The following is a 12,113-nucleotide window of genomic DNA, read 5'->3' as shown; positions in this document are numbered from 1 at the left end:
GACGTTCGGCTACAAACAAAATCATGCATTTTTCTTTGCCTTCTTCCATTTGTCATCAAATTATATTAACATGATTAACAGTATACTATTCCAAGAAGAGAACTTCCCATACATGTACTTTTTATTTTAAAATAAAGTATATGAATCAGTCATGTGAGTGTTGGATGATGCCGTAAAATAGTTTTGTTTAAAAAAAAAACATCACAAACTAACTGACTTAAAAAGTCACTCTAGTGACGGTTCATTATTATGGATACAGAGAGAAAATAAGGGTGCGCTAAAGTTTTAGATATGGTATAAATAGCTAGAACAGTTCTAACCTAGAACTGACTAAAAGGTGTCAGGCTGACAGTTCTCCGTACTGTTCTAGAACAGTTCTCCTGACAGATTTAATGAGAGGTAAGAAGTGATCTCCACTGTACATGTCCTTCATCTAGGAAACTATTGTTGAAATGTTTGTAATTGGATTTTTATGTTAAATAATTGCTTTCAAATACTCAAAATTGTTACTTTAATCTTCGAAATGCAAAGTTTGGTTATACTTAGTCTTATTTATTCATATTTGGCACTTTTTTCTACTTTAGTTCTGGCTGTCTAGTTTTGGCGAAGAATCCATCCTGATTGGGGTAACAGAAATTTCTGCAAAGTGATTTTCAATGACATTTTTTGAACTTTACAAGTAATTAAAACACAGATTTAGTATAATGCAACATAATTGTTGTTTTATTTGGTATCAAACTGCTTAAAAAAGCCTTTAAAAAGTCTTTTTGTGGTCTTTTCAGGGTATTTAATCAAAAACTTCCATATAAGGAAAAATTTAACTAAGAGTACACCAAGTCTTTAGTTTCTAGGTGTACTTGCAATACTGGTCAACACAAACACAGAAAACAATTCATATTTATTAAACATAGTATTTTACACCATTCTTTTAAAAACAGACAATGTGCAACTTTATATACCAAATATACATTGGCCGCAGTAAGGGCTGTATTGTTATGCATTTACTTTTCTACATTAGCTAGAGGTATAGGGGGATGGTTGAGATCTCATAAACATGTTTAACCCCACCGCATTTTTGCGCCTGTCCCAAGTCAGGAGCCTCTGGCCTTTGTTAGTCTTGTATTTTTTTAATTTTAGTTTCTTGTGTACAATTTGGAAATTAGTATGGCGTTCATTATCACTGATCTAGTATATATTTGTTAAGGGGCCAGCTGAAGGACGCCTCCGGGTGCGGGTATGTCTCGCTTATTATGAAATTTATGAAAAATATGGCAACTGCTGCAGGTAAATTTCTTTGCATTTATGTATTAAATAAAGGCAACAGTAGAATACCGCTGTTCAAACTCATCAATCCATGGACAAAAAACAAAATCGGGGTAACAAACTAAAACTGAGGGAAACGCATCAAATATAAGAGGAGAACAACGACACAACACTACAATGTAACACACACAGAAACGGACCAAGCATCAGACAAAATCCTACGAAAATAACAAATATAACATCAAAACCAAATACATGAATTTGGGATAGACAAGTACCGTGACACGTCTTATCGCAATGTGAATTTACACTAAAAAATAAGAGAAAACAAACAACGCAACGTTAAAATGTAACACACACAGAAACGAACTATAATATAACAATGGCCATATTCCTGACTTGGTACAGGACATTTTTAAAGGACAAAATGGCGGGTTGAACCTGGTTTTGTGGCATACCAAACCTCCCCTTTTATAGCCATGTGAAATATCAACACCACAGGACTACAATATAAATAAATTGGAGAATACAATTGACAAAGAAACACACGAACAACAGCCAGGTGAAGGTAATGAATAAAACAATTATTTTCTGTGACATGTATAGAACATGAATTTGTTTCAAATTTGTAATTGTTTTTGTTCATACATGTATAATAGGGATAACTCAAAGTAAGAAGACGTTGACAATGATGAAAGTGAAAATGACTCAGGCAATAGACGCCTTACAAACCATTCTGCAAGAAGATTTATGCTACAAAAACTTGACGACGCAGAATTTGAGCATAATCATATTAAACAGGTTAATACTAAATATATATATATGTCTATGATACAAGTCTATGATACGATATAATACATGTACATTGTACTTAGAACTGCAAATTCTGTGATGTATAGTGTAGAGCGTGTTAAAATTCTGATGAAAGCAAGTGCTCCAAAACAGCACATCATATGTACTGGCATGTAAATAAAACGCGCAGCACAAAATGACATACCAGACAGGAACACCCTTTGGTTTTCTTTTACTATTTAAGAAATATTTCTTTAATATGTATTAAAATAAATTGAAGTTAGTTAATATTTCTACACATCAATATACAATCAAATTCAGTAACATAAATACATGAAATATATACAATACACATCATGTACATTGTTGGTAAATAGAAAATTTATTTATACCATTTCAAAAACAGACAAAAAGCAAGGATGGTTAAACTTTTCCATCGTTTCGAAGCAAAGTATAAATACATGTGCAGATATTGTTTTTGTCATGAATGTTTCCGACAAGTACTTGATCGTTAATTGATTGAATCTAATTCATCGCCTCTGAAAACAGACCGTTAGAACCCCAAAATATACTGTTGCCCACAAAAAATACCCATATTACTGCTTGATCAACATGGTCCTTTTGGAAGCGGGCAACACAAACAGAAGACTTTATGTATACATGTTGTAAATATTGCAAAAATTTATCTGTGTAACGTTACCTATTATTTGTACAATAGTTGGCCGTTTGCAGGATAAACAAAAAAAGAGATGTGGTATGATATCAACGAGATAGCAATCCAAAGCTACGACTTTAGAATTCAATAATTTAACTATCTCGATTGGATAAATCCGATAATCCACTGGTACCAATATAAGAATCTATATATAGTCAATCAAAGAGCCTCCAACGATGAGAAGAATCAAAACCATACAGCCAACATAAAAAATAGGCAAAGATTCAATTAAAAAATTACGACCTTATTTATATAGTAGAACAATTTACCAAAACAATTATATGACAAATCTCGAACGACAAAACACACTAACATACATGCTTCTAGTTTCCTTTATGATATCAGAGACATATTATACAATATAGTTCATAAACTATAATATTTACATGTCTCTGATGATATAGATTTGGAATGTGCCCTATATATAACTTTGTGGGCGTTGATTTTGTACGAGAGGTTTTAAAACACTGTTTGAATGATTTTTATATGACAAAACACAAATCAAACCTGAACATCTAAGTTTTTCAAGTGCAGAACCTTCAATAGTTGTCCTTTAATGATTATCTTTTCATTTCTTTCAGATATCTGGACACAAAAATATCCAGAGTATTTCCACCTATTCCAAACTAAATTCAAAGAAACATCATGAAATTTCGAGGACCATCTTGGCGGATAAAAATGAAAATATGCAATCGTCACAAACTACAAGAACGGTCACAATTAACAATAACCCGGTTGGGCAAAACGAATTTCAAAATGTACAGAAAATAGCGGTCTAGATCAGAAAATCAAGTTTCTTTTGGAAATATAGCGGGTGCGCCAACGGGTCTAAGTTGTCTAATTGGAGGACCAATCTATGGAGGGACATTTAACATTAAAATGTCAAACTTACCGTCGTTGTCACCATCACCTCAAACAACCAAACGTTGTCGTTACGTTATAGAGAGTGACAGTTCCCAGGAATAATAACTCAGTTTGAATTTTAATTCTGCCATTGAACATGTGTCGATGTGATTTTGAAATTTACAACTGGTGAACTTTACTACCCAAAAAATAGTTCTAGCTAGAGATATGATTGGAATGTTATCTACTATCATATATATGAATTTTTGTTTCCGCTTATTAAATTTTTATTTTTAAAAAATGTTCTTTAATTTATACTAATACTCATTTATTCCTAAAATGCCTAAATGAAGTGTTTGCGCATCAATTTCGTTAATGTATGACGTAGAAATCAGGAATGTGAGGCCCTTGAAGGAACATTTTGTTTCTCAAATTGGATTTTTTTTCTATAATCATTAGAGAAACAGATTATTAATATTTAGAAATAAAGTTTGTAAAAAAAACTATCCGTATATTACTTATTTAAACGGACTATTTTGTTCCAGTTAACATAACATACACTCTGCAGTTAAAGTTTAGATTTCATAAACCATCCTCTGAATTTTTAACAAATTTTGATAGAAGATTCTTACAGAACTAGTCAAAAGATAGTATCTAGAGGAAAATTATAAATATGTTTTTCCTATTTTTGTTGGGCCTGCGACTCACAGCAAAAGTAGGCGAGACAGTGGGTTCTGCAAAACCCTTAAAATTTTGATAGCTGAATACTCACTGATTTTCTAATTAGTATTACCATAACTTTTGATCAGTTGACCATATTACTACATTGTTTTAACAGTTTGTAAATAGGTGTAAACAATCATTTAAAAATCAGTAATTACTGGTAATTACTGGGCAGTTTTAGGAATTACTTGTATTTACTAAGTGCATCGGGAATTACATGTAATTCCTAAATTTTAGTAATTACATGTAATTCCTAATTTCACCTATTTACTGTAACATATATATACGTTCCTGATTCACGGTATTTATTATTGAATGATTTTTATGCATATTTTAAGCTAAAGAGAATTTTGACATTAGCATTGGCCATTGACATTGTACAGACGATACAGCACAGCTGAGATTACTATAACACTATGTGTTAAAGTAATCTCAGAGCACAGGCACTTGTTTCTATCTATATGGTTTCATCCACATGAAGGTCGACTATCCATATAAATAGATTTTTTGTATTAATCGCTCAGTATTAGATTACTCAGGCACTGTATGGGACCCATATCTACAAAAAGACATAAACCGCATAGAGAACATACAAAGACGAGCAGCTAGATTTGTTTTTAAAGACTATAGACGTACGAGTAGTGTCACCTCCATGATGAAGGACCTTGGATGGAAACCTCTTGTGGAAAGAAGACGCGAACAACGACTGGTACTACTGTACAAAATAGTGAACGACCTGGTAGCCATCCCCACTGAACATCACATATAATTTAATACTAGACCATCCAGAACTTCAAACGTCAAACAAATAAAACTCTTATCAGCAAATACTGACATGTATCAACATTCAATTTTTCCACAAAACTATCATCGACTGGAACTTACTACCAAATACTGCCGTGATGCTATTGTTTCAGAAAAAGGGAGAAGGTTTGGATCCATTAAAACGTTTAATCCCGCTGCAAATGTTTGCACCTGTCCTAAGTCAGGAATCTGATGTACAGTAGTTGTCGTTTGTTTATGTAATATATACGTGTTTCTCGTTTCTCGTTTTGTTTATATAGATTAGACCGTTGGTTTTCCCGTTTGAATGGTTTTACACTAGTAATTTTGGGGCCCTTTATAGCTTGTTGTTCGGTGTGAGCTAAGGCTCCGTGTTGAAGGCCGTACTTTAACCTATAATGGTTTACTTTTTAAATTGTTATTTGTATGGAGAGTTGTCTCATTGGCACTCACACCACATCTTCCTATATCTGTGAACTGTAAAACTGTGGAAAGTTTTAATGCAGTTCTATCGTGTGACTAGTAAAATCAGTGGCGCACACCCACTTCATGGATACTAAGTATTTTGAGTTCATTTCCAGTCTTATACAGATACAGAATGTAAAGGGAGGAAAACGAGTCCGAAGCGGAAACTGTTGTGACCTTAAAAAAATTGTTATCCAGTGCCACCTTCTTCTATTTATGGATAGTCGACTTACCTCTGGATAGAAACAAGTACCTGTGCGATATATGCTCATTACAGCCAATAGGCAATACAGGATCTGCTCCCAGTTTTTGAGAGTGTTTGAAAAGTTAGAACGTTTATCATAAAACAGTAATGCTAAACCATGTCAGTATCGACCCCTGTTAAGTGCTTGTCTATATATTTTTACCAATACATGCTTTTGAGGCAAATAAATCATAGAATTCTTTCCTTTGATCGCTTCAAAATTCAAAAAATGGCGGCTGAAAACTTACAAATAACACGTGACTCTGGGTATGCATATTTCCAAAAGATAGAAAGGTATAGCCTAGATACCAATACTAATAATATAGAATATTAAAAGATAAATCGAGTGATAAATAGCTTTAAACATTTATAAATCCTGGTTTATGTTTGATATGTATTTGTAACTGCTTTTTCAATAAAATGCGTCTTAATTCATGTAAACGAAAAACTATATCTTAAAGAACTTTTTTTACAGACATTTTTGTTTTATGATATTCTTTATCAGCGCTCAAAATAGTACAAAATATAATGGCACATGAAAATACTCTCAAAATAAGGTACATAGTATGCGCATGCAACATACAGATAATTGTCAATAACTGCTAATGAAAAGTAGTCTATGCTTAACAGTACACATTAATATGTCGATCTTTAATATATGTCATATGATAATGGTTATTTTATATCCAATCCATCATGCAGGTATCCAACTGTTATGTAAAAGTCCTTTATGCTTATTCTGTTCCGTTACATCAACTTTATCCAATAAATCTGACCCTAAAAAAGGGTATTAAAAGGAAAAAATAGTTCATGCAGTTGTGGGTCTGATGTTTATTGGCCAAAGAGCTATTGCCTAGCTTCAGGCTGAGGTATATATCTATTAGACTAAAGCCAACAAAAATATATAAAGCCGGTGTTACAAAATAAATCAACATTTTATGATTCTAAGCAAAATAAGTCTTTTAAGAATAGCAACCATTCGTTAATAAAAAAGTAATTAAGGAGTAGTTTTTAACGATAAAAGATGTCTCTTGTAACGACCAATATCGTAATATTACTCCATTAACATTTGTTTTATTTCAAAAATCGACATATAAATTATGTAGTCGCTTTTTATAAATTTCCTGTTTCCCAAACTTTAATTTTTTGAAAAAACTAAGGATTTTCTTATTCCAGGCAAAGATTACCTTAGCCGTATTTGGCACAACTTTTCGGAATTTTGAATCCTCAATGCTCTTCAACTTTGTACTTGTTTGGCTTTATAAATATTTTGATATGAGCGTCACTGATAAGTCTTATGTAGACGAAACGCGCGTCTGGCGTACAAAATTATAATCCTGGTACCTTTGATAACTATTTACCACAGAAGTGATTTCCTTCGTTGTTCCGGGTAATACAACAAGTACATTGTTAACATTATCCCGGAAAAGATTCGTGTTTGTACTGAGTAATATATATTGTACGTTGTTACGTTCTATAACTTCTAACATCTATACTGTACAGTATAAAAGTATACTGTTGTTAGTGTTACTAGTGGACTAATTTTACTAATAGATCTCCACTATTACTGGCTAACATTGCAGGATTGGGTGACGATATTGTCCACCTCGTGCATGGTTGTATACTTGCTTGCAACATTGTCTTACTTGTTATTTCACTATAAAAAAAAACAAACTTTTAGCCATAAATTTGTGTATGTAAAAAAACACAGTACTAAAAGTTTACAAACATAAAAAAATGACAGGAACTATATTTCTGGACAACCGATTACGCGTGACCATTCGATTCATTTAGGTATTACAATGTAACAAAAATAAGGAGTTATGTCTAGCGGCATATATTACAGTCATATCCGGATTCATCATGATACGGTGCTGTTAAACTCAAATTGCCATTTCAATTTCAAATGAAAATAGCCTTGTTTAACAAAAATAACATCTGTGTGTGAAACGTCTGAATACAATGATTGATTTATTCATTATCAGTCTTAAACGCCACTTTAGTCATTTCTTTCCTATTTCATGGATACTAGCTTTTTTATGTTGAAGAAAGATGGAGCGTCCCCACAGAACCACTGACCGTCGGCTGGGAAACTGGCAAACATAGTTTTGGAGTCGAACCAAGCTACCATATCAGTACAAATAGGAGGCATTAAAACTTCCCATATTTGACTAATAGATTGTTTAGTGGTTTACATGTTATGATAATCTTGATTAAGTGTTTATTTTATTTTCTGGCAAATGATAATTTCAAGAAAAATGAAATGAAACTAAAAGTTCAGAATAACACGTGGTAAACCATTGGATTATTAAACCAACAAAATTAATAAATTCAAATAATCACTCGTGACACTATTACTAATATTACATTGAGTAATACAATTACGTAATGTGTATTTGCAAAACTATATTTAGAGGTTGTCGGAAATGTTATGTAATTTTTATCTGGTTCACATGATCTCACAATATAATACAATTTCATACGATGTATTTGTATTTACATATTTTCAATGATAATACTACCATAAATAACTTAATATCTCAAGATATTTCTCATTTTTTCGTCATCTGTAATTTAGAATAGTACTATTTGGGGAAGCTGTTATCACATATCAGCAATTTATTAATAAAAATATGTGGTATGAATATATTTGGAAATGAGACAGATGTTCACCACAGTTCGCATGAAGTAAATGTAAGCAATAATAGGCAACCGTGTGATTTTCAACAATGAGAAAACGCATACAATATATTATATAGTCGGCTGAAAAGGCCGCGACATGAAAAATGAGGAACATTCAAACGAGAAAAGTAATTGCCTAATTCATAACAATACAATTTACGAAAAACAGATATATGTGTATTTCCTGAACTCTCTGGTATTTGTTTGTTCTTATCGTATACATTAAAAAAAACACAAATTACAATAAAAAACTATTGGATCGTACAAATTTTACCAACCATTTCAATAACACCAACCAAATCGTGCGAAAAGAAAGACGTACATGTATTATACTATAAACAAAGGCACATACATTTGTACTATCGGACGACTATACTAAGTACAGACACAATATCGTGTACGGTTGAAGACTGTGCGATTAGCCATACTTTACTGGTTAATAGTTAAAACAGCAGCCATTTTAAGAAAAACTTGTTCAAACCAGCCAACTGTTACGAACATGATAGCAAGTCGTTGGTTTGTTTTTATCATATCTTATACAGTAAGCTCGACATAAGGATTGCGATCCGGCGGCGGTGGCGTTAACTAGCTCCTCAATAGCTGATTATTGATATTGTGTATATAGATGCTTTATGTTAGGAAGTTTCCGTCTGTCCTTGTCTGCTTAAAAAAAAGTTAAGATTTTTAGTATTTTTTTTTTTAATTTCTCTCTTATTATGATTAATAGGATAACAATATTCGGCATGTGCATACCTTGCAAGATCCTCGTGTCTGTCGGGCAGTTTTCATCTGACCTCGACCTCATTGTATGGATCAATGAACAAGGTTAAGTATTCGTTGGCAAGTCCACATGAAACACAGCTGCTCAGAAACTAAGCAATAGTTCTACTATAATTTGAGTATGGAATGATTGTAAGGTGTTCATGTCTACCTGGCTGGTGTAATCTGACCTTGACGTCATTTTCACGGTTCAGTGAATAAAGACACAGTTTTGTGTCTTTTTTTTAAAAATAATAAATGCAATAGGTCAACTATATTTGGATATGTAAATATTTTACGGTGAATATGTCAGTCTGCCAGTGTGTTTCTTTTGTCCTTAAACTCATTTTCAAGGTTCATTGCTCAGTTTTAATTTTTTTTTTCTATGCTTTGTAGGCTGCTAGCTTGAGCCTGGTTGTTTTGTATGCTTTTCTTAATCGGTAAGAAATATATATCTATAGTTGGTGCATGGAATGATTGTAAGGTGAATAGATATCTTTGGCAGGTATCATTTGACCTTACTATCCTCATTTGCATGGTTCATTAGTTTCCTTGTTTAATTTTTTTCTTTTAAAATACTATAAGTAATTTGTCAGCTTTATTAGACCATCATCAAAACACAATTTTGTCATGAATCCATCTGTGTCCTTTGTTTAATACATGTATGCACATAGACCAAGGTGAGCGACACAGGCTCTTAAGAGCCTCTAGTTTAAAGTAACCGTAGCCAGTGCCATATTTATTATCCACTGTACGAGAATGAAATGCTAACCAAAATTCATGATAAATGTCCAAGCTCCATTTACAGGATCAGTATACAGGGTGGTAAAGGTTTTTTATTCCGTGCACACGTGTTGTGACATTTTTAATTTCAACCTTCCGTGAAAAAAGTTCGTGCTTCACTGTGAAATTGGTAAAAACGGCAACGTTCAAGCAATTTTTTCATTTTTCGTTCATCGTGAAATTGGAATTTATTTCGCGTTTGTCCGTGAACATAACGCCACTTTACAACTCTTCCCAAAAGTTAGACTTGATTTGGATATTTTCAATTAGAGTAAGATTATGTAAGACCTTAACGAAAACACATATGTTTCCGGTACCCCTATATATATCTACCCTAATTTCAAGTACCTATAATCTAACTCTACTCTTAAAAGGTTTGTGGATGTTATGCGGACAAGCACTTATAAAGTCAGAATTTTTCTCCCATATGAACCAGTCAAAAACGTTTGAAAAAAAAACTATTTTGCTTTCCTACCGATCATAATTTTTAGGGGATGCTACCTGAAACACATGTATTTTTTTCTTGGCCTTACTACACAGATAATTCACAGACACAGTCTTCTCTGTAATCGAATATCATATAAAAATATTTATTGCATTCTGCAATTTTGAAGAAAACAAATACCCCAACTTGACGTGTTTCAAATGTACGTACTGAATATATTGGTCAAAATGCACAAATTGAAAGCAAATAATTAAGAACAACATTACTCAGAGGGTTTAATTTTCAAAGTTTACCAGGATGGCCTCCTTTAAAAGTTGTGTCAGATGTGTCTATTCGTTACCTAAAATAGTAGACGACCTCTTTAATAAATAAATGGTGATTTCTTGTTTATCGGGATCGGGATTTTAACAAAATATGTCCGGGATTTCGGGATTTTCTGATATTAAAACCGGGAAATCGGGATGAGACCCTCTCTAGCCCCCCCCCCCCCCCCCCCCCCCCCCCCCCCCCCCCCACCTACAATAGCACCCTTGTATCATGTGTATTCAGAAAATAAAATTAAGCAGTATACTTAAATTATGTCGTCTTGAATTAAAAGTAGAACGATATATTTGTAGATAAATTTAATCTATGAAACTTTCCAAATAATATGACTATATATATATATATTCAAATAGACCGATCGATTGTAAATACTGGGAAGTCCCAAAACTATTTATTTTGCTATTTATAGACAGTAATCATATAACATTAAAAAGTTCTACGTGCATGTTCTTCAGACATGTTCGACCTGTAGACAAAGTTTATTAACCGATAAGGGTAAACATCAACCAGCCACATACGCAATTAATACTATAACGTTTTATTTTGTTGGCGTCAATATCGCAGTGGTATTAAGGACGCTTAATAAAACAAAGATACTTTAATTTATATAACGTTACTATGATCACGAAATTGTTGACCCCCCTCCCAAACCACATTGTGATTTCCGTACAGGCCTACGTTGAACTATCTATAAATGCATTCTTTAGTGATACACGTTTAAAATTGTCCCGCCCCCTAAATCCGCCTTTGGAAATATGGAAGAAGGGGAAGGGGGGCAATAGGGGTCCGTTAACATATTAACAACACCTCGATTTTAGCAAAAACAGTTAAAAAAAATGCAAAAATGTTTATATCAGTTAACAAAGTGGGTTGAAAACAGTTAACAGCTTAAATTTATCTCAGATAACAGTTAACAACAACTTGAAAAGGGCAGGGTAATGCAAAAAGAACTACGACATAAAAATATACATATAAAATGTAATACATGATACAACCGAAGTATTGACTAAATACAGAATAAAAATGGTCTATCGAGCTGAGGACAGGGGACGCTTGAAATATTTACTTTTATTGTGTATATTGATGTATATTAATGATTTTGTTATTATTTTTCATTTTCATTTTGTAATGTCACATACTATAAAATATGTAGTTTTATCATTTATCATGGCAAAAAAGATTTGAACATGTTAAATTGCATTGAATTGAATTGAATTAAATCTGCCTATGGGGAAAATTTATTCAAAACTAAATATTCTGTATGTTTAAAGGACTACAATTGGTAGTGCTTA

The sequence above is a fragment of the Mytilus edulis genome, chromosome 10 (assembly GCF_963676685.1).
Source record: "Mytilus edulis chromosome 10, xbMytEdul2.2, whole genome shotgun sequence".
In the NCBI taxonomy this organism is placed as follows: Eukaryota; Metazoa; Mollusca; class Bivalvia; order Mytilida; family Mytilidae; genus Mytilus; species Mytilus edulis.
The sequence above is the reverse complement of the archived record's forward strand: the minus strand, read 5'-3'. Positions refer to the sequence as shown.